The following is a 20,840-nucleotide window of genomic DNA, read 5'->3' as shown; positions in this document are numbered from 1 at the left end:
TAGGCCATGGTGGTCTGATAGGATACATGGGACAATTTCAATATTTTTGTATCTATTGAGGCCTGTTTTGTGACCAATTATATGGTCAATTTTGGAGAAGGTCCCGTGAGGTGCTGAGAAGAAGGTATATCCTTTTGTTTTAGGATAAAATGTTCTGTAGATATCTGTCAGGTCCATTTGTTTCATAACTTCTGTTAGTTTCACTGTGTCCCTGTTTAGTTTCTGTTTCCACGATCTGTCCTTTGAAGAAAGTGGTGTGTTGAAGTCTCCCACTATTATTGTGTGAGGTGCAATGTATGCTTTGAGCTTTACTAAAGTGTCTCTAATGAATGTGGCTGCCCTTGCATTTGGTGCGTAGATATTCAGAATTGAGAGTTCCTCTTGGAGGATTTTACCTTTGATGAGTATGAAGTGTCCCTCCTTGTCTTTTTTGATAACTTTGGGTTGGAAGTCGATTTTATCCGATATTAAAATGGCTACTCCAGCTTGTTTCTTCAGTCCATTTGCTTGGAAAATTGTTTTCCAGCCTTTCACTCTGAGGTAGTGTCTGTCTTTTTCCCTGAGATGGGTTTCCTGTAAGCAGCAGAATGTTGGGTCCTGTTTGTGTAGCCAGTCTGTTAGTCTATGTCTTTTTATTGGGGAATTGAGTCCATTGATATTAAGAGATATTAAGGAAAAGTAATTGTTGCTCCCTTTTATTTTTGTTGTTAGAGTTGGCATTCTGTTCTTGTGGCTGTCTTCTTTTTGGTTTGTTGAATGATTACTTTCTTGGTTGTTCTAGGGCGTGATTTCCGTCCTTGTATTGCTTCTTTTCTGTTATTATCCTTTGAAGGGCTGGATTCGTGGAAAGATATTGTGTGAACTTGGTTTTGTCGTGGAATACTTTGGTTTCTCCATCTATGGTAATTGAGAGTTTGGCCGGGTATAGTATCCTGGGCTGGCATTTGTGTTCTCTTAGTGTCTGTATAACATCTGTCCAGGCTCTTCTGGCTTTCATAGTCTCTGGTGAAAAGTCTGGTGTAATTCTGATAGGCCTTCCTTTATATGTTACTTGACCTTTCTCCCTTACTGCTTTTAATATTCTATCTTTATTTAGTGCATTTGTTGTTCTGATTATTATGTGTCGGGAGGAATTTCTTTTCTGGTCCAGTCTATTTGGAGTTCTGTATGCTTCTTGTATGATCATGGGCATCTCTTTTTTTATGTTTGGGAAGTTTTCTTCTATTATTTTGTTGAAGATATTAGCTGGCCCTTTAAGTTGAAAATCTTCATTCTCATCAATTCCTATTATCCGTAGGTTTGGTCTTCTCATTGTGTCCTGGATTACCTGGATGTTTTGAGTTAGGATCCTTTTGCATTTTGTATTTTCTTTGACTGTTGTGTCGATGTTCTCTATGGAATCTTCTGCACCTGAGATTCTCTCTTCCATTTCTTGTATTCTGTTGCTGATGCTCGCATCTATGGTTCCAGATCTCTTTCCTAGGGTTTCTATCTCCAGCGTTGCCTCGCTTTGGGTTTTCTTTATTGTGTCTACTTCCCCTTTTAGTTCTAGTATGGTTTTGTTCATTTCCATCACCTGTTTGGCTGTGTTTTCCTGCTTTTCTTTAAGAGCCTGTAACTCTTTAGCAGTGCTCTCCTGTAAATCTTTAAGTGACTTATGAAAGTCCTTCTTGATGTCCTCTATCATCATCATGAGAAATGTTTTTAAATCTGGGTCTAGATTTTCGGTTGTGTTGGGGTGCCCAGGACTATGTGGGGTGGGAGTGCTGCGTTCTGATGATGGTGAGTGGTCTTGATTTCTGTTAGTAGGATTCTTACGTTTGCCTTTCGCCATCTGGTAATCTCTGAAGCTAGCTGTTTTAGTTGTCACTGTTAAGAGCTTGTTCTTCAGGTGACTCTGTTAGCCTCTATGAGCAGACCTGGAGGGTAGCACTCTCCTTAGTTTCAGTGGGCAGAGTATTCTCTGCAGGCAAGCTCTCTTCTTGCAAGGCAGGTACCCAGATATCTGGTGTTCGAACCAGACTCCTGGCAGAAGTTGTGTTCCACTCACTAGAGGTCTTAGGATCACGTGTGGAATCCTGTGTGGGCCCTTGCGGGTGTCAGGCGACTCAGCTGGCAAGGTAGCCGGGGCTCGAGTGGAGTGGAAGGGGTTTGTGCCCCAGATCAAGCCCGGGTAGCCTGCTTCCCTATGTACCGCAGTCTCAAGTTCCACGCGATTGGATTGGGGTAGGCGCTGTGTTCCACTCACCAGAGGTCTTAGGGTCCCGTGGGGAGTCCCGTGTGGGCCCTTGCGGGTGTTGGGCAAGACTCTGTTGTCAAGGTAGCCCGGGGCTCGAGTCTCGAGTCGAGCGGAAGGGACTTGTGCCCCAGATCAGGCCCGGGTAGCCTGCTTCCCTATGTACCGCAGTCTCAAGTTCTGCGCGATTGGATTGGGGCAGGCACTGTGATCCACTCACCAGAGGTCTTAGGGTCCCGTGGGGAGTCCCGTGTGGACCCTTGCGGGTGTTGGGCAAGACTCTGCTGGCAAGGTAGCCCGGGGCTCGAGTCTCGAGTCGAGCAGAAGGGACTTGTGCCCCAGATCAGGCCCGGGTAGCCTGCTTCCCTATGTACCGCAGTCTCAAGTTCCACGCGATTGGATTGGGGTAGGCGCTGTGTTCCACTCACCAGAGGTCTTAGGGTCCCGTGGGGAGTCCCGTGTGGACCCTTGCGGGTGTTGGGCAAGACTCTGCTGGCAAGGTAGCCCGGGGCTCGAGTCTCGAGTCGAGCAGAAGGGACTTGTGCCCCAGATCAGGCCCGGGTAGCCTGCTTCCCTATGTACCACAGTCTCAAGTTCCGTGCGATTGGATTGGGGCAGGCACTGTGATCCACTCACCAGAGGTCTTAGGGTCCCGTGGGGAGTCCCGTGTGGACCCTTGCGGGTGTTGGGCAAGACTCTGCTGGCAAGGTAGCCCGGGGCTCGAGTCTCGAGTCGAGCGGAAGGGACTTGTGCCCCAGATCAGGCCCGGGTAGCCTGCTTCCCTATGTACTGCAGTCTCAAGTTCCGCGCGATTGGATTGGGGCAGGCACTGTGGTCCACTCACCAGAGGTCTTAGGGTCCCGTGGGGAGTCCCGTGTGGACCCTTGCGGGTGTTGGGCAAGACTCTGCTGGCAAGGTAGCCCGGGGCTCGAGTCTCGAGTCGAGCGGAAGGGACTTGTGCCCCAGATCAGGCCCGGGTAGCCTGCTTCCCTATGTACTGCAGTCTCAAGTTCCGCGCGATTGGATTGGGGCAGGCACTGTGGTCCACTCACCAGAGGTCTTAGGGTCCCGTGGGGAGTCCCGTGTGGACCCTTGCGGGTGTTGGGCAAGACTCTGCTGGCAAGGTAGCCCGGGGCTCGAGTCTCGAGTCGAGCGGAAGGGACTTGTGCCCCAGATCAGGCCCGGGTAGCCTGCTTCCCTATGTACTGCAGTCTCAAGTTCCGTGCGATTGGATTGGGGCAGGCACTGTGGTCCACTCACCAGAGGTCTTAGGGTCCCGTGGGGAGTCCCGTGTGGGCCCTTGCGGGTGTTGGGCAAGACTCTGCTGGCAAGGTAGCCCGGGGCTCGAGTCTCGAGTCGAGCGGAAGGGACTTGTGCCCCAGATCAGGCCCGGGTAGCCTTCTTCCCTATGTACCGCAGTCTCAAGTTCCGCGTGATTGGATTGGGGCAGGCACTGTGGTCCACTCACCAGAGGTCTTAGGGTCCCGTGGGGAGTCCCGTGTGGGCCCTTGCGGGTGTTGGGCAAGACTCTGCTGGCAAGGTAGCCCGGGGCTCGAGTCTCGAGTCGAGCGGAAGGCTACACAATAATTTCTTATTAAATAGAAATTACTTAAATTATTGTTACTTTGGTGTCAAGTATACCTATAACACATTAAGCCCTATATTTTATTTTTATGAATTTAAAATAAAGAGAGATTAATTTTGCTTCTAGATACTATTTTGCTGCTTTGATGGTATCCTTTGCTGAATTCCTGGATTTGTACACATTAGAAAAATTTAAAATTTCTCATATGCATAAAATGTATGGATAATCTATATATACAGTTTGTATACCATTGATTCCAGAATTAAATTTCTAAATGAAAAAAAAATGTAATTCTTCCAATGGAGTCACACAAGAACAAGCACTGCCCTCAATAATTAAACATGTAATTAATCTATTTTTCTGTAGATAGTTTTTATGTCATATTATACTTTTGCGTGATTCTGTTCTATAAGCCTGTCTCAATAAAGTAGAGTACAAGGTCCATTTTGAACAATTCTTCAAAAATTAGAAATCAATGAACTTTAATGAAGCTTTCTTTATATATTAAAGAAATGAAGTGCTCTGTAAGTACTTATTTCACAAGTATCATAGTAAGTATTATTGAATTACCATTTGTAAAGGGGGCTGTCATCTATGAGTGATTTTAAATTTTTTTGTAGAAAAGTAGTAATGGATTTGGTGTCATATAATTATGACATTTGTCAAGCATATTTTTATATTTTTAAATTAATTTTTTATATTTTAAATTCCGTCCATGTGTGCTTCATTTACACAATTTCCACCTTGTCCTCTTCCCCCCCAAAATCCTTTCCTGTCCCCCTAACTCTTTTTAAAATTTATGAGCTTTTCTTTAATTATTGTTTTATATCTGTGTACACACACATACACACATACATATACAGCTTGCTGAGTTTGTTTAATGTTACCTAGGTGTTTATGTATTAGGGCTAATCTTAGTGGCTGGATAATGGCTCAGGGATCTCTAAGACTGACTCTCCCTTTCACAAGAGCCATTAATTATCTGTAGATCTTTGTCTAGGAGTAGGACTTAATGAGATTTACATTATCCACAGTGTACTTCAACTAGTTCTGTCGTTAAGCTTGCTTAAGTGACAGCATCCTTGAGAGTTCATGTGTGCAGCAATTCTGTCATGTCCAAAAGGCACTATAGCACAGCAGACATCTTGGTCTTCCAGCTCTTATAGTCTTTCCAATTCTTCTGCAACGATTCCTGACTTTTAGGTCACTGTGTTATAGTCCTATTGGTTGGGGTCAGACAACCCACGGTCATTTTTTTTCTTTGCAGTTGATTATTTATGGCTATCTGTCTGCTGCAAAACGAACTTCTTTAATGAGGGATGGGAGCTACACTAATCTGTAGGTATAAGGATATGTATTTAGAATGGACCTAGACATTTAATTGTTTTAGAAAAGTGGCAGTAATATGATCTCCTTTGATTTCATCACTTCATTAGACACTGTTAGTTGGCAAACTTTACAGTACTACTCATGAATTCCCACCTATTTAATCAGCTTTAAACCCAGGTTATATAATATATACCCCCAAGCTGTTGGTTACCTTCAAGATATATGTACCACTATTGCATCCTTGGGATAGGGTTTACATTTGGGTACGGCTATTGGTTGCTAATTTTCCCTTAGCAATTTACATACCATCTTTAGATACTACATGTGCTGGATAATTTTATGTCAACCTGGCCCAGGCTAGCGTCATCAAAGAGGAGGGGGCCCTGAATGATAAAATACCCCCATAAGAATTAGCTTTAGGCATGCCTGTAGGGCATCTTTTAAAATTAGTGATTTATTGGGTAGAGCCCAGCCAATTGTGGGTGATGCCATCCTTGGGCTGCTGGTCCTGGGTTCTATAAAAAATCAGGCTGAGCAAGCCAAGATGAGCCAGCCAGTAAGCAGCACTCTGTGGCCTTTCCATTGGCTCCTGCCTCCAAGTTCTCGTCCTGTTTGAGTTCTTGTCCTCACATCCTTCAGTGATAAACAATATTGTGGACGCGTAAGCCAAGCAAATTCTTTCTTCCTTAGATTATTTTTGCTTACTGCAGCAATAGAAATCCTAACTAAGTCACTACGAGAGCTAGTCCTCAGGGAGAAAAATTCCACGTTAGTTCCAGCTCAGTGCTTCAAGTTCTCTGTCTGAAGTGTGTGGTGTCTTTCATAATGGGGTCCCAACTTCAAGTTCTAGGAGGTAACCAAGGGCAACATCAATTGTCTTTATTATTTTGGGACTCTTTGGACGGCCCTGACCAACTCATTTCAAGCATCCTTTGTATTGTGTATCCTTCATCCCTCATGGTCTGTCCTGGCCTCTTTTTCACCCACCATCTATATTTCACAACCCCCCTTCATAGCACCAGTGTCCTACTAGCTCATTCTTCTCCCTACTGCCATGGTTTCATCTCTTCTCTTCTTCTCCCCTCCCCTCCCCTCCCCTCCCGTCCCCTCCCCTCCCCTCTCCTCCCCATTCCCTGCCGTCCCCTCTCCCCTCCCCTCCCCTCTCCCCTTCCCTCTCTCCCCTTCCCTCTCCCCTCCCCTCCCCTCTTTTCTTTTATTTTCTTCTTCTTCTTCTTCTTCTTCTTCTTCTTCTTCTTCTTCTTCTTCTTCTTCTTCTTCTTCTTCTTCTTCTTCTTCTTCTTCTTCTTCTTCTTCTCTTTCCTGGTATCCATAGTTACTCCAGGTTATATACTTGTATATTAAAATTAAGAAATACCGGCCATAAATGAGAGTTTGTAGCATTCATCTTTCTAGGACAGAGTTGTGTCATTCAACATAATATTTTCTAGTTGCATCCACCTTCAAATTTCAGTTTTCCTTACAGATGAATAGAACAAATGTATATGTGTACCAAATCTTATTATTCACTCATCAGTTGAGGGGCGTTTAGATTGTTTTATTCCATCGTTACTGTGAATAGAGTAACAGTGAACATGGCTGGGCAAGTATCCCTGGAGTAGGACATCGAGTCCTTCGGACACACGCTACAGTGATATATCAGCATCATACAGTAGATGTATTGTTAACATTTTTTTCACCCTGCCCCTGTTGCTAACATTTTGAGCATCCTCTAGAAGGAATTCCATTGCTGCATCAGTTGGCAATCCTACCAACAGTATTTCCTCTTTCCCCAGATTCTCTCCAGCATTTGTTGTTTTCTTGATCTTAACCATTCTCATTGGGATAAGATGAAATCTCAAAATAACTTTTCACTTCCCTGATTAGTAAGGGCATTGAACACTCTTTTTTGAAATATCTCCCAGGTATTTTTATATTTTCTTGTGGGATTTTTTGAGATCTGTGCCCATTCGAACTGGGTCACTTGTTTTTAAAATTTTTTTATTTTGGTATTCTTTGTATATTCTGGATATTAATCCTCCATCGGATATAGCTTGCAAAGAGTCTCTCACTCTGCTCATTGCCTCCTCACTTTATATATTGTGATTCTGTGAAGTCTCATTTACCATTTTTATTTTGCCTTAATTCAAGTCATGTTGTATTTAGAAAGTTATCTTTTACACTTTCATCTTATATATCTATGTATATGTATATGTATATGTATATGTATATGTATATGTATATGTATATGTATATGTATATGTTTTGTTTTGTTTTTCCTAGCAGTTCAAGGGCTTTAGGTTTTACTGGGAGGTCTTTGATTTGTTTGGAATTTATTTTTGAGCAGGATGATAAGTATGGGTCTAATTTCATTCTTCTACAGGTGAACATCCAGGTTGTCTGGCACTGTTTTTGTTTTTTGTCTTTCCAATTTTTGTGAAGAATGTTATGGAGATCATTATGGGGATTACACTGGACCTAGAATTGCTTTTGATAGAATGCTTATTTCACAATAGTAATCTTATCAGCTCATGGGCATGGGAGGTGTTTCCTTCATCTAGTGTCTTCTTCAATTTTTTTTTTTTAATTAGAGATTTAACGTCACTGTACAAGCCTTTCACTTCCTTGGGTATGTTTATTTCTAGACATTTTAGTTTTTATAGGATATTGTGAATGAGATCTTCTCAACATATTTGTTACTGAATATACAGAACGCTTACTGATGTTTGTAAGCTGATTTTTGTCCCCTCTCACTTTGATAGCATTATTGCTCATTTCTACACGTTTTCTGCTGGAATTTTGGCGATTCTGCTCTATAGCCTGACATATCATCTGAACATGGGGGAATATTTCAGTTATTTTCTTACTCGCATCCTTTACTTTTCTGCGCTTGTTTACTGCTCCAGATAGTATCTAAAAACAAGTGAGGATAGTGGACAACTCTGTTGGCACCTGACTCTTTTTTTGGGGTGGTGGTGGTTGCTTTACATTTTCTCCATTTGTGATAATGTCAGCTATGAGTTTGTCAAAATAGCTTTTATTATGTTTAGCTGTCTCTTTCAGTGGCTCAATCAATAACATGTCTGACTGTGGAAATTCTATGTTTTATTATTTGGTATGTGTGTTGTTTGATGTTTGTAGCATATGAAAAGGCACAGAAATCAATGTACATTCTATTATTTATCTTTTCTGACTTTTATTGATCTAACTGGTTCTTAGGTCCTATTGTTTTAAGAGTCAGCATATAAAAACAGGCTGGTAATTTTATTCTGATTGTTCTATACCTGTGCAGTTAGATTGTATCTCACTATACTTCAGTGCAAAGAATTATATTTCTTTTTGGCTTCTCTTAGAGACTAGCATAATTATGACTAAAAATCACTGGTTTGACTTTTTTTTTTAACAGACTGTCTACATGTTAGAGAAAGGGCAGTTAAATGAATGCTTTTACTTGTAATAGCTAGCATTTCCAGTAAATTCACATAATTGCCTTCATTGTGGTGATACTTTCAGACTTCAGTGTGTACAGTGCACATCATCTGAGGATGTTGTTAAAGTGTGGACTCTGTTTCCATATGTTGTAGTGGAGTCTTGGGTTCAACACTTTAAACCTGGTGGTAGTGATGCTGTAGGTCTGGAAACCACACTCCCACTAGGAAGTGTGGAAGCATTTGTACAAGAAAACATAATGGGATACCTGTATATGCATTATTTTTTGAAATTCTCCTCTTCTTTAAGTCATAATGAACAGAAGGAAATTTCTTGGATAACATTGTATCAAGCATGTCTTGTACCATGGACTATGTTATTTCTCCTTAAAATATTTTTGTAATGCTATTTCAAGTGGTAAGAGAAAATTCTGCCAACTGTTATTTTCATTTTAAATATAAAAATAATTTACAACACCCTAACAAAAGCATTTATAGTCTAATCCATGTTTCACCTGCAAATAGTTTCTAATGTGTGACAAGAATCTTCTCTCACGATTAATTCATTTAAATTATGATTATTAATAATAAACTAACCCAATAAAGACACATTTACAATACATCTCTCTACCAAAACAGATTTATTTGAGAAGTTATAAAGTTTCAAGGCAATGATTATGTTTCTATTGCTCCTTTCTTCTCCCCTCTCAAGTCATTTGGGGGAGTTATGGGCATTTGATGTACTTAGTAACTACCCATTAATGTCTTCTACCTAGGTAGAAAAAAATCTTTATTACTCTTTGCATAAGAAAACAGCATCAGCCACTATATTTTTACATTTTTAGGACATATTTTAGTATATTCTTAAAGATTTATTTTATTTTTTGCATCTGAATGCTTTGCCCGCATGCAGGCATGTGTACTGTATACATGCCTGGTGTTCACAGAGGTCAGGGAGGGATGTCAGATGCACTATGGGTTGTTGTGAGCCACTATGTTGTTGCTAGGAGCCGGATCCCTATCCTCTAAAAGAGCCACAGTGCAATTAACTGCTAAGGCATCTTTCCAGATTCTAGCTCTGCCCTCTTTCTTTCTTTCTTTCTTTCTTTCTTTCTTTCTTTCTTTCTTTCTTTCTTTCTTTCTTTCTTCCTTCCTTCCTTCCTTCCTTCCTTCCTTCCTTCCTTTCTTTCTTTCTTTCTTTCTTTCTTTCTTTCTTTCTTTCTTTCTTTCTTTCTTTCTTTCTTGTTATTCTTTAATCTTCCTTTACAATCCAGCTGCTACTCTCCACCTGGTCTACCCCCTGACCTCTCCCCATCCCACACCTCCTCCCCTGTCCCCAAGAAAATGTCCTCACCCCCTCACTATCACACTACCAGACCTCTCCAATCCCTGGGATTTCAAGTCTCTTGAGGGTTAGGTGCTTCTTCTCTCACTGTAGCCAGACCCAGAAGTCCCCTACTGTATAAGTGTCAAGACCTCATATCAGCTCATATGACCTCATATGGTGTATGCTGCCTGGTTGGTGGCTTGGTGTCAGAGAGATCTTGGGGGTCTAGGTCAATTGAGACTGCTGGTTTTCCCATGGGGTTGCCCTCCTCCTCAGCTCCTTCCAGCTTTCCCCTAATTTAACCACAGGGGTCAATGGCAAATGACATAGCCAATGGGACAAGTGAGCAATCGAGCTTTAAAGTAACATTTTTATTAATTCATCGAGAACTTCATGCAATTTACTCGGTCCTAGTGTCCTCCTCACCTCCACTCCTCCCATGTCCATCCTCTTCATCCTTCAGTCCCTACCCAACTCTGACTTTTCTCTCTACCGCCATCAAATCCAGTTTGTGTGACTCAACTAGATCTGAGAGTGGGGCCAGCCCTGAAGTGTGATTTACATACCAGGGGTCACATCAATAAAGAAAGGTGACTTTTCCTCTACCAACAACTATGAATTGTCAGTCATTCCCAGCCAGTACTAGGATTTTGTGCCTACCTTCCTTTCTCTGCTTTGATTTTGCTTGGTTTAAGATTTCACAACTTTTGTGCACATTATTCTGATCCCTGCAAGTTCTGTGAAACTGCTCTCTATGTCTGGAGAATGCGGTTTCTTTGTTGTTTCCCACTACCTCTGGCTTTTACAATTATTTTGGTTGGTTCCTTAAGATGTCTGAACCTCAGAGAAGGAGTGTGATATATATCACACATTTAGGGCTGAGCACCCCAGGCTTTTATTTTGTGCACATTGACCAGTTAAAGGTTGTGTTAATTGCCATCCTCTACAAGGAGAAATGTCTCTGATGATGCCCGTCACGATATTTTCAAACAGATGACTCTGCAGAAAACACTTTCAAGGAGAGTGTTTGTTTTGGTCAGAAAAGTATATTTTAATAATTGATGCTGAATGATTATGGGCAGTTTTCCTACTGGTACTACCAAGAGACAGAGCCACTCTGCTGAGCATTTGTAGCTAACATTCATCTTAGTTTGCCACCATATCCTCATGTTAAAATGAATACATCCTGCTCTGTTTCAAATCTTGATAGGATTGCCTTCCTATGTATAAAAAATACATTATAAGAATCATTTTCTCAGTGTATTAGAAGCAATACTATTTAAATAATTATTTCAATGTCTGGTTGAAGATTTATTTAGTAAAAGCTCATTTAGTAAAAGAAGACTTGAAGAGTCCCAGTTCTAGAATTACATGTACCTATTTATATGACAATGTTCTTTCCCAAAAGTATTATGCCAGAATTTATTTTATTATTTTACCATGGGAAATTTTCCTGAAATTATTAAAAGTATAATCAGGCCTCAAATGTTTCAGGATAAATTAACTACAGCACACACGGTAAGCGAATAAGAAAAAAATCTAAAAGGAAAAGTCATCACATTTGGTCATAAAATGTAAAGTTGTGTGTCAAAGATAAATTAGTGATTAACCAGTGTAAGTTAATTTTCATAGTCTTGAAATATGATTATGCCAAAATCCTCATACCTTTTTACTGGTAGTATTTGCTTGGTTCACACCGTCCACCAAGACTTGCCATGGCAGAACCTTCCTTCTGGATCCATCAGTGCTTCCTTTGAGAAGGGAAGATGGCATCTGGCATCATTCTGATTGGGGGTTCTAGTGTCACAAAGTCACCTTTGAAGAGCATATTCAACTTTCTTCTGTCAGCCAGCTCTCTGTCATCTTTGTATTTGATTGCAAGCCCAGCTTTTCAGGTGGACAAACTTATCTTGAGTTTCCTTATATACTGAGGAGCACACAGTAATCTAATTCATAATGTATTCACTTTTATTTTACAAACGGCCTTTGAAAAATTAACTCTTAGTATTATTTTAAAGGTATAGTGTTCTTCGACCTCTTCATTGAAGAAGTTTGGGTTTTTTTTTTTTTTTCTTATCACTAGGTTGCATGTTTTCTTAATACAACAAAGTTCCAGGTATAGCATTTGCTATAACTTTGCTGAGGAAATACTTATTAGAATTCAGCAATTAAAATACTCTGTTTCTTTATTTATTTTAGATGTTTGCTTTTTACCACCACATCACATAGCATGTGTGTGTGTGTGTCTTGAGATGGATTTAGAGAAAAGGTCATAACTGTATTTTGTGACACAAGATATGGTTTAAGAGGAAAAAATATTGACAATATTCAAAACTTCCAGCATTCTGACCAGTACTTAAAAACTCCACAAAGAAGACTGTAAGGGAATTTTAATCTAGCAACATGGCTGCTCTGATCACATCCAAATACTTTCTAGGCCTGCCTGGTCTGGCTGGAATGCAGACATGCCTTTAGTGCACACCCTTAATCCCAAGCAATGATGCCTAATTGAGGGGCAGACAAAGTGACTATTCAGAGAAAGATTTGACAGAATGAGTCAGAGATAGGATATGCCCAACTCTCAGGGGAAAAGATATTTATGTGCACCACCATCACCAGCAGCAGCAGAAGGGGAGAGAGAGAGAGAGAGAGAGAGAGAGAGAGAGAGAGAGAGAGAGATTCAGTTTGTAGGTGAGGTGGGAATTGAGTCAGTTGGGAGTCAGTGCAGTGTGTGCAGTGCAGTGGAGTTGAGTTCCTTAGTGAGTTTATGCAGTTCAGGGCAGGTCAGCAGAGGGAGCTGAAGCCAGAGCATAAGAAGGAGGCAGAAGATTAGAACAAATTTCCAGAGTTAATGTGAAGATAAACAGAGCAATTCAGTGAAAGCCAAGAGAAGCCAGATTGAACCAGTCAGCTTAGAGAGAAGTTTGAGCTAGAATGGCTGAGTTAAACCAGCCAGCCAGAGTTCAGAAAGAACTAGCATGGGTGAGTTTATTCAGCAGTAAGCCTCTGAGATGGGAATTACATCTAGCGAAGAATAAACCTTACTTTTACAGGAGATCATTTGTTTTTTGGTTTTTGTTTTGTTTGTTTGTTTGTTTTTTAAACAAAACCAGGAGGTATATGTTCTATGGTTCAGATTTCAGAGTCAAACTCTCATTCCGTGAACCTCCATCAGGCAACAGTCACTGCCAGGTTCCTTCCCATAGCTTGTTTTCAAGTAGGTTTTCAACATTATCCTTAGCTTATCCTTCAAATATTACTGCTTTTCTTAAACCCCTGAGAGCTTTCTGAAATTTCTAAACCTTGCCTAAGTTTTTACACACATGTACACACAGAGACCTTATGTTCTGGTGAATGGTGAAGTGTGTGTGTGGTGTATGTGTGTGTGGGTGGGTGGGTGGGGGGTGGTCAGAGGCCACAGAGGCCAGAGGTATCTACCTAAATATTTCCCCATTGTACCTTCTGAGACAATATCTCCCATTGAACTTGAGATAAAAAATGGCTATCCGGAATAGCTATTGAGCTCCAGGAATTTGTTTCTCTGTCTCCTAAGAACTGAAAACACAAATGCATGTCACTGGATCAGGATTTTGTTTGTTTGTTTGTTTTTTAAATAGGGATTTTGTGATTGAACTCAGGTCATCCTGCTTATAGAGCAAGAATACTCTGTCCACCGAGAAATCTCCTCCAAACCCTTGTAGTTTTCATCCTATTTTGTTTTCTTGTTTTCTAGTAGCTACTGATTTCTGGTTCTTTGTTTCTGATCACCTGGCCTTCTTCTGTGCTCTCTTCTCTAGTTTTCAAACCTCTGGCTCTTACAGGTTCTATATTTCTATGTGTGTTGCTTCCATGAAATTCCACAGTGCTGTGATCTCATAACACCTTGCAGACACAACCCTGCTCTGTTTATTTGTTGATTCATAGGTCTCTATCAGCAGGGACTTTGTATAACGTGGTAACCTTAAAGGGGGTTGAGGCTTATATGTGACAGATGTTGATACTATACTGTCAAGCAAAATGCTATTTTACTTTGAAAGGTGCTGACAGGTCAAGTTTTGGAATTGTTTGAAAGTCTATTGTCTATCAGAGCTTTTAGTAAGGAGAGAATAAAGAGCCTTGATATTGACCTTTTCCATCTAGCTTTGTAATTGTTGTTGTGTTGCCTAGTAACTGTCACATTATTCCAACAGCTAATATTAACTTGAAGTAGATCAGTAATAGGAATTGTAGATACACAACTCTCAGCATTGCTATTATTTCACGTTTCTGTCAACATAGCAGGGTGTTAGGATACAGAACATATAATACAGACTATTTCTTGACATTTCTGATTCAATATAAATAACAGAGCTAACACGGAGATACTTTTGTTAATAATAACAGAAATATAATTGTAATAAAAGCCTTGAAGCCTACTTCTCTTATCTTTTAATCTAAATAACTCTTCCTAAGAGGAAGAACAAATAAAATCCTGCATTGTATACTATTTTTTTCTGCTTTAAAAGCCATTCACAAGAACATAGAAGTATGGCATTAATTTTCTTTTAGTAGAACAATGCTATAATCATCTTAATGGTCCTTATTATGGTGCTTTTCAAAGTTCAGGCAATGCTTTGTAGAAGGATTGTTCAGAAAGAAGCCAAGAGCTCCCCGCACTTATCAAGGAAAACGAACCACACTGACACATTAATTACTCTGTCAACACCATTTATTAAACTCTCTTCTCCTCTAGGCACTGCTGAAGTAATTATTAACAAGCCAAGAATAATTTGGCCAAACTAGGGTATATATCAATTTAGTACTCATATTGCTAGTGATGTGAAAAATCTATGTATAGAGAATTTACATGAAAATCCACATGCTTTTAATAACATTTTCATGTTATTTCATGAGGAAAACACACCTTCAACTCTATCAAAAGAAAACATACAGGGAGTCTATATGGGGGCTTTGAAATTTTTTGTGATTTCATGATAGTACACTAGCCATACCTAAATGAAACCAGGCCCACCTCTACGGATGTCCATCATTGTACCCCACTGCTCAGTTTAGAGCTAACCCTATTGGATGTCTCCATCCTTCTTCTCATTTTGGTGAAATCTCCTTTAAAGTTAGTGAAAGGGTGAGGAACAAATACGTTTGACATTTAGAGAGAGAAAGGCTACTTTGGAAACTTGCAAAAAAAATGTATAAACACCCCCCCCCAGGAAAATGATAAGTACATGAGCTGGCGAATATATTAATCAGTGTCACCTAATTATTCCACACTTTGTATCTATGACATTAAAATTTTACTCATAAAATATATGCAATTGCAATTTGTGAATTAAAAATACAGATACCACCATATATTAATGAGTTCTGAGGCTGTGGAGGCAGAGATGTTCATCCATGAAAGGGCAGAGACTGACGGACTTTGATTCAGCAGAGGATTGCGAAGAGTAAGTTAGGAGGGACAGGGGTTCAGTAAAGCATAGATTTTATAGATTTAGGCGTACACAGTTAAATTACGTTCTCTGAAATGAAGGAGTCCTTACAAGTTGGACTTCTCTCTTCAACCATTGCTAGAACTACTCCCAATTTCTATACTAGCGGCATTATCCAAACTAAGGCAAACAAGAACAATCTAAGACTCTTCAGTTCTGCATTTGTATGTTCTAAAATAGATAACCTTGACATCAATCTATTCCTCTTTTAAAAATTGGTCTGATTGATGTATATTCATTGTTCACAGTGCTTGTTTAACATAAAACAAATTCTGCAAATGAACCACATACTTTGAACAAGTTGATGAGTAGCCCTTCTAATCTGCGCTAGTCTACGTTCTTCTGTGTGAGAAGAAAGCCCTTCTGCTGTCACCTCGTTTTGCCTGTGTGAGAATACACATGTGTATACATGTGTGCATATATGTGTATGCATGTGTATGCCTGTGTGCCTGTGTATATACATGTGTGTGCATGTGTGTATGTATGTGTGCATGCACACATGTGTGCCTGTGTGCAAGTGTGTATTGCATGTATGTTTGTGTGTGTAAGTGGTTTAAGGCATACATAGTCTAGGACTCACAAGTGAGTATATATATACATATATGTATATATGTATATATATATACACATATATATGTATATATATGTCTGACTTATTTTACTTAATTTTAATAATCTACCTTATATCTACTTCTCAGCATGTGATGTGATTTCATTCTTCTTATGACTAAGTAAAATTGCATGTGCATGTGTTTATGTGTGTGTATGCATGTGCACGTGCACACATGAGTGTGTATGTATGCATGTGTATACCTCACATTTTCTTTATCCATCTGTTGATGGAAATCCAGGCTGACTCAATTATTTGGCTATTGTGAATAGATAGAACTTAAGTTAACATGAGTGTGCTAATACCTCAGTGCTGATTTGGAACGATCCTCGCATATCCTCAGTAGGGGTATATTTGAGTCACATGGAAGATCTGGTTTTCATAATTTTGAGGAATATTCATACTGATTTTCATGGTGCCTTGACCAGCTTATATCTTCTTCCCTGTCTATAAAGATTCCAATTTATCCTCTTTCTCGTTATTATTTTTGTCATATGCTTTCTTGGTGATAGCTGTTCTGACTGGGATGAAAGGAAATCCTAATACAATTTCATTTTTCAGATGGCTAACTATGTTGAATATTTTTCCATTTGTCTTTCATCTTTTAAAAGTTCTCTCTTAATTTCATTTATTGACCACATAATGTGCTTTTATTATTGATTTATTTTTGTTCTTTCTATACTCTACTCTAATTCCATCATATCTACATGTGGCAAAGACTTTCTCCCACCCTGCAGATTCTCTCTTTACTTTGATTTCGTTTCTGTGAAGAACCTTTCAAATTATGTGTAATGTAATTTATTTTTTCAGTTCTTGGCATCATTTCTTGAACTGTTGGAGTCTTTTTCAAAAGTTCCTTTCTTACGCTTGTATCTTAGAGCAGTGTTTCTCAACTTTTCTAATTCTGCAACCCTTTAATACAATTTCTCATGGTGTGGTGTCCCCCAACCCCAAAATTAATTCATAGCAATTTCATTGCTGTAATTTTGTTACTGTTATGAATCACAATGTAAATATTTGAAATGCAGATGGTCTTTGATGACCCTTGGGAAAGGGTCACTCGGCCTCCAGATTGAGAACCACCGTTTGAAAGACTTTTTTTTAAAATTATTTTTTAAATTTTTTTTCCTAATAGCTTCAGAGTTTCAGCTCCTATGTTTTGATCATGGATCCATCTGACATTTTCTTACAAGATGATAGAGGAGGCTTCTAGTTTGATTCTTCTGTGTGTAAATTAATTTTCTCTGGACCTGTTCATTAAAAAGGCCTCTTTTCTCCAATTTTTGAAAATTTTGTCAAAAAAAAGAAATATTTTGCTGTCTGAATTTAATTCTGTTTTTCTGCTACAATTATATACATATCTGCTTTGTGTCGATGCCATGTTATTTTCTATCTATGTCTCTGTAGTGTAATCAAATATTAATGTAAATCTGGCATAATTCTTTTGTTTAGGATTGGATTGGCTACCCGTGGTATTTGTGCTTTCCTATGAAAGTTAGTATTGATTTTTCTGTTTTTATTGAGAATACCACCAGAAATTTGATGGGGATTACATTGAATCTGTACACTGGTTTTGGTGCCATAATCATTCCTGTTGGATATTAGTATTTCCATGCTTGCCTGTTTTCTAGTTACCTTTGCTTGGGCTATTTTTTACTCCTTTTTTCCCCCTAAGGCTATGTGTTCTTCTTTTCCAGTGAGATAAATTTCTTATAGGCAAGAAATAGATAAGTCCAGTTTTAGCATTTATCACCCTTGTTTATGCATGTTGATTAGAGAAATAAAACCATGGCATTCAGAGTTACTGTTGAGGGATGTATATATAAATTTAGTTGTTTCTATAATCCTCACACAGTCCTGATCTGCATTGGTTATTTCTTGTCTTAAAGTTGCTTTCTTCTTGAGACCTGATGTCTCTGTTGCTCTCTTCAGTGAATAGAATCCCTTCGCATACTTTTACAGAGATGGATTCATGGTCGCCAACTACTTTTAGTTTGCGTTCATTATGTCAAATTTTGTATTTTAATTGTGAAGTGTAACTTTAGTCAGCTGTGTAATCTGAGTGGGCAGTATAGTGTGATTGAAGATATTATCACTAAGGGGTTGGATGGATGGAAATAAGCAGATGGAGTCTATTGATCAGAAGAAAAAGTGGAGAAAAGTAAATCAAGGGGAGACAACAAAGGCAAAGCAAGAATTTAGAGCTGCTTCATTGAAAATAGGATGAAAATAAAAGGAGGAATCAAGGTAGCCAGACAACCTAACACCATTTCAGCACGTGGAGGATGAGGCAAGGAGGCCTCTAACTTCATGCCCACTCCTGTTCTTTGGGAAAACCTATTCAGAAGCAAAATGAAAGTAATCAGACAGTGGAAAGGAAAGTTGATCCACTAAGTTTTGAAATTAGGTATTAAACAAGAGAAAACTGAAAGTGAAGGAAAGGAATTGTTTGTTGATGCATCATCTTTGCACATCTCTTGCTCGGGCATAGGTACAAGCATCCCTTATAGAGTCCTTCATGTAGGTACAGTTTTGGGTATATGTGATACATTTTACTCTATGTCTCAGCTTGGACTTTCATCTCTTCCAAAATACATGATTACAATTTAAAAGTTTTTCTCTCTAGCTAGTGATATTCTGGAGGCTCAGTATATACTCCAGTGACGTCTGTAGTGGGTTTCCATAGTGATCCATGATGGGAGGAATAGTTGGCCCTAGGGTCACTCAGTTGTCAACTCTGTGATGATGGGATCTTTGAAAAATGGCTTCTTTAGCAATAAGTCTTATGACACTGCACAAGGCTGACATGGAAGAAAATCAATCAACAACCACCTCCCCCTGTGATGTCTATAAACCACAACAGTAACCAGCATAACAAGCTATCCTCAAAGGTGCAATAGTAGTATTTATATCTACTATTAGATATGAATGGTGGTAACCAACAGCTCTCTAATTAGACTTATGGTCCACTCAAAAGGAGGAAATTCATGCCTAGGACAGTAAACCTAGCCAATTGTCAATGGATGATGAGCTCATGAAATCTAGAAAAGAACCAACTACTGGCTCATCCTTAAACCAGGATAATTTTAACTGCATTATCAACTTAGTCTTAGACCCACTAATAAGTATAGCTCTTGTCTCTCATCAGAGAAGCTTCTTGCAGCAGACAGAAACCATTACAGAAAATTAAAACCAGTCAAAATGTAGGGAACACTGGTCCATGGGGTACCTGGCCCCAACTGATACATCTATAACACCATTGCTTTACCCAAAGTTCAGGGAACATCATGGAAGAGAGAAAGAAACAATTGAAAGGGGCCAGAATGTCTGCTGGTAGGTTGTATCGTTTATATATGACAGTGATGCCGCATCCATAGCATCTCGACAATTAGGTTGTCTAAACAAGACCTGCATAATGATACTACTAGTTGACATGTACACACATGCATGTGCACTTGTGTGTAACACAAATGTAACAATAATAATTATGTAAAAAGGCAGTAAGTTTGAGAGAGAGGGGGCATATGAAAGGATCGTTGGAGAAAGGATAAAGACAGGGAAATGATATAGATATGGTATACACATATATAAAAATTTTAAATCGTGAAGTTGGGAAGCCAGAGAAACCCTCTTAGATTGCAAATACAAAAGAAGCAGCTAGAAGAAGAAACTTTTAACTCACTGAAGCAGAAAGCCCATAGAAGCGTCACTTCAATTTCTCACGACATCCTTGACTGTGTATTTAGGTCAGTGTCATCCCAGAGATGCTACTCACAACCAGGACATCACCATGGCAATGGATTTCATGGGAAGTCAATGAGATCATAAATAAAGGAGCACACCGTGGTCTCGGTATTCTCTCTCAACTGCTAGGGGATTGTCTTAGGGAGATAAACTTAAGTCTCATGCCTCTCAGAGCCCTCATAACCAGTCACAGGAAAGCCGGGCAGAACACTGATGACTAATCCTAGCCTAGACAGTTAACAGCAGGTTTGTGTCACTGCCCAAACGGTGGCATATGTCATTGCTTAAGGTCAATGGACCTTATTGCTTGAGAAGATGGCTGTAGGCTGAACTCTGATACATAAGTACTTATTAAGAAGTGATTAATAAACTTTATATGCCCCAGTACAGGGGAAACATCAGGATCAAGAAGTGGGAGTGGGTGGGTAGAGGAGTAGGGTTAGGGGGAGGATATAGGGGACTTTCGGGATAGCATTTGAAATGTAAATGAAGAAAATATCTAATAAAAAAAGAAGTGATTCATTTGAATATTGTGCCTATCATACACAGGGCATTTGAATGTGGTAGGGAAGGAATGTTTAACACATACTGGAACAGGTCCATACATGAAGCTGACACCACGAGCCCTCTGGACACTCTAACAAGACAGGAAGGCTTGTTTTAAGAACTGCTGACTGTCTAAACTTTAGATCTCACTTTTGTACCCGTGCATCTTAACTAACCACCAGAGCTTCATACTATCCTCATCAGAGTCATGGGACATGTATGGTTTCCACACTGCTGCAATTGAAGTGTGTTTGGGGAAGGAAGTATACTCTCACTCTAACTTGGTTAGTGGAGAGAGCACTGGCTGTGAGCACTTGCACAATATGATGCTAAGTGTGTATGAGAGGATGTGAGCTCAGAGTCCGAATATAGAGATCGCATCCCAACTATCCAGCTGCCTCTGACAGAGAGGCCCATGTCTGTATCAGCATGCTGTGAGGTTTTGACTTATGACTCCAATGTTTCAAAAGTTTTCTTCCAGAAACAATAAAACTTTGTTTTTCAATAAAAATCAATTTCAAATGTTGACAGAATGAGATGTTACACCATGAG

General features: G+C 39.6%; 1 protein-coding gene across 7 annotated transcripts in view; it reads left to right on the top strand.

Annotated features, from left to right (window-relative positions):
* Nucleotides 1-20,840, top strand: part of Otogl (otogelin-like) — a 151,850-nt gene that overhangs the window by 63,197 nt on the left and 67,813 nt on the right. The window lies entirely within an intron of this gene.

The sequence above is a fragment of the Mus musculus genome, chromosome 10 (assembly GCF_000001635.26).
Source record: "Mus musculus strain C57BL/6J chromosome 10, GRCm38.p6 C57BL/6J".
Classification (NCBI taxonomy): domain Eukaryota; kingdom Metazoa; phylum Chordata; class Mammalia; order Rodentia; family Muridae; genus Mus; species Mus musculus.
Note: the sequence above shows the minus strand (reverse complement) of the source record. Positions and strands in the feature narration are given on the sequence as shown.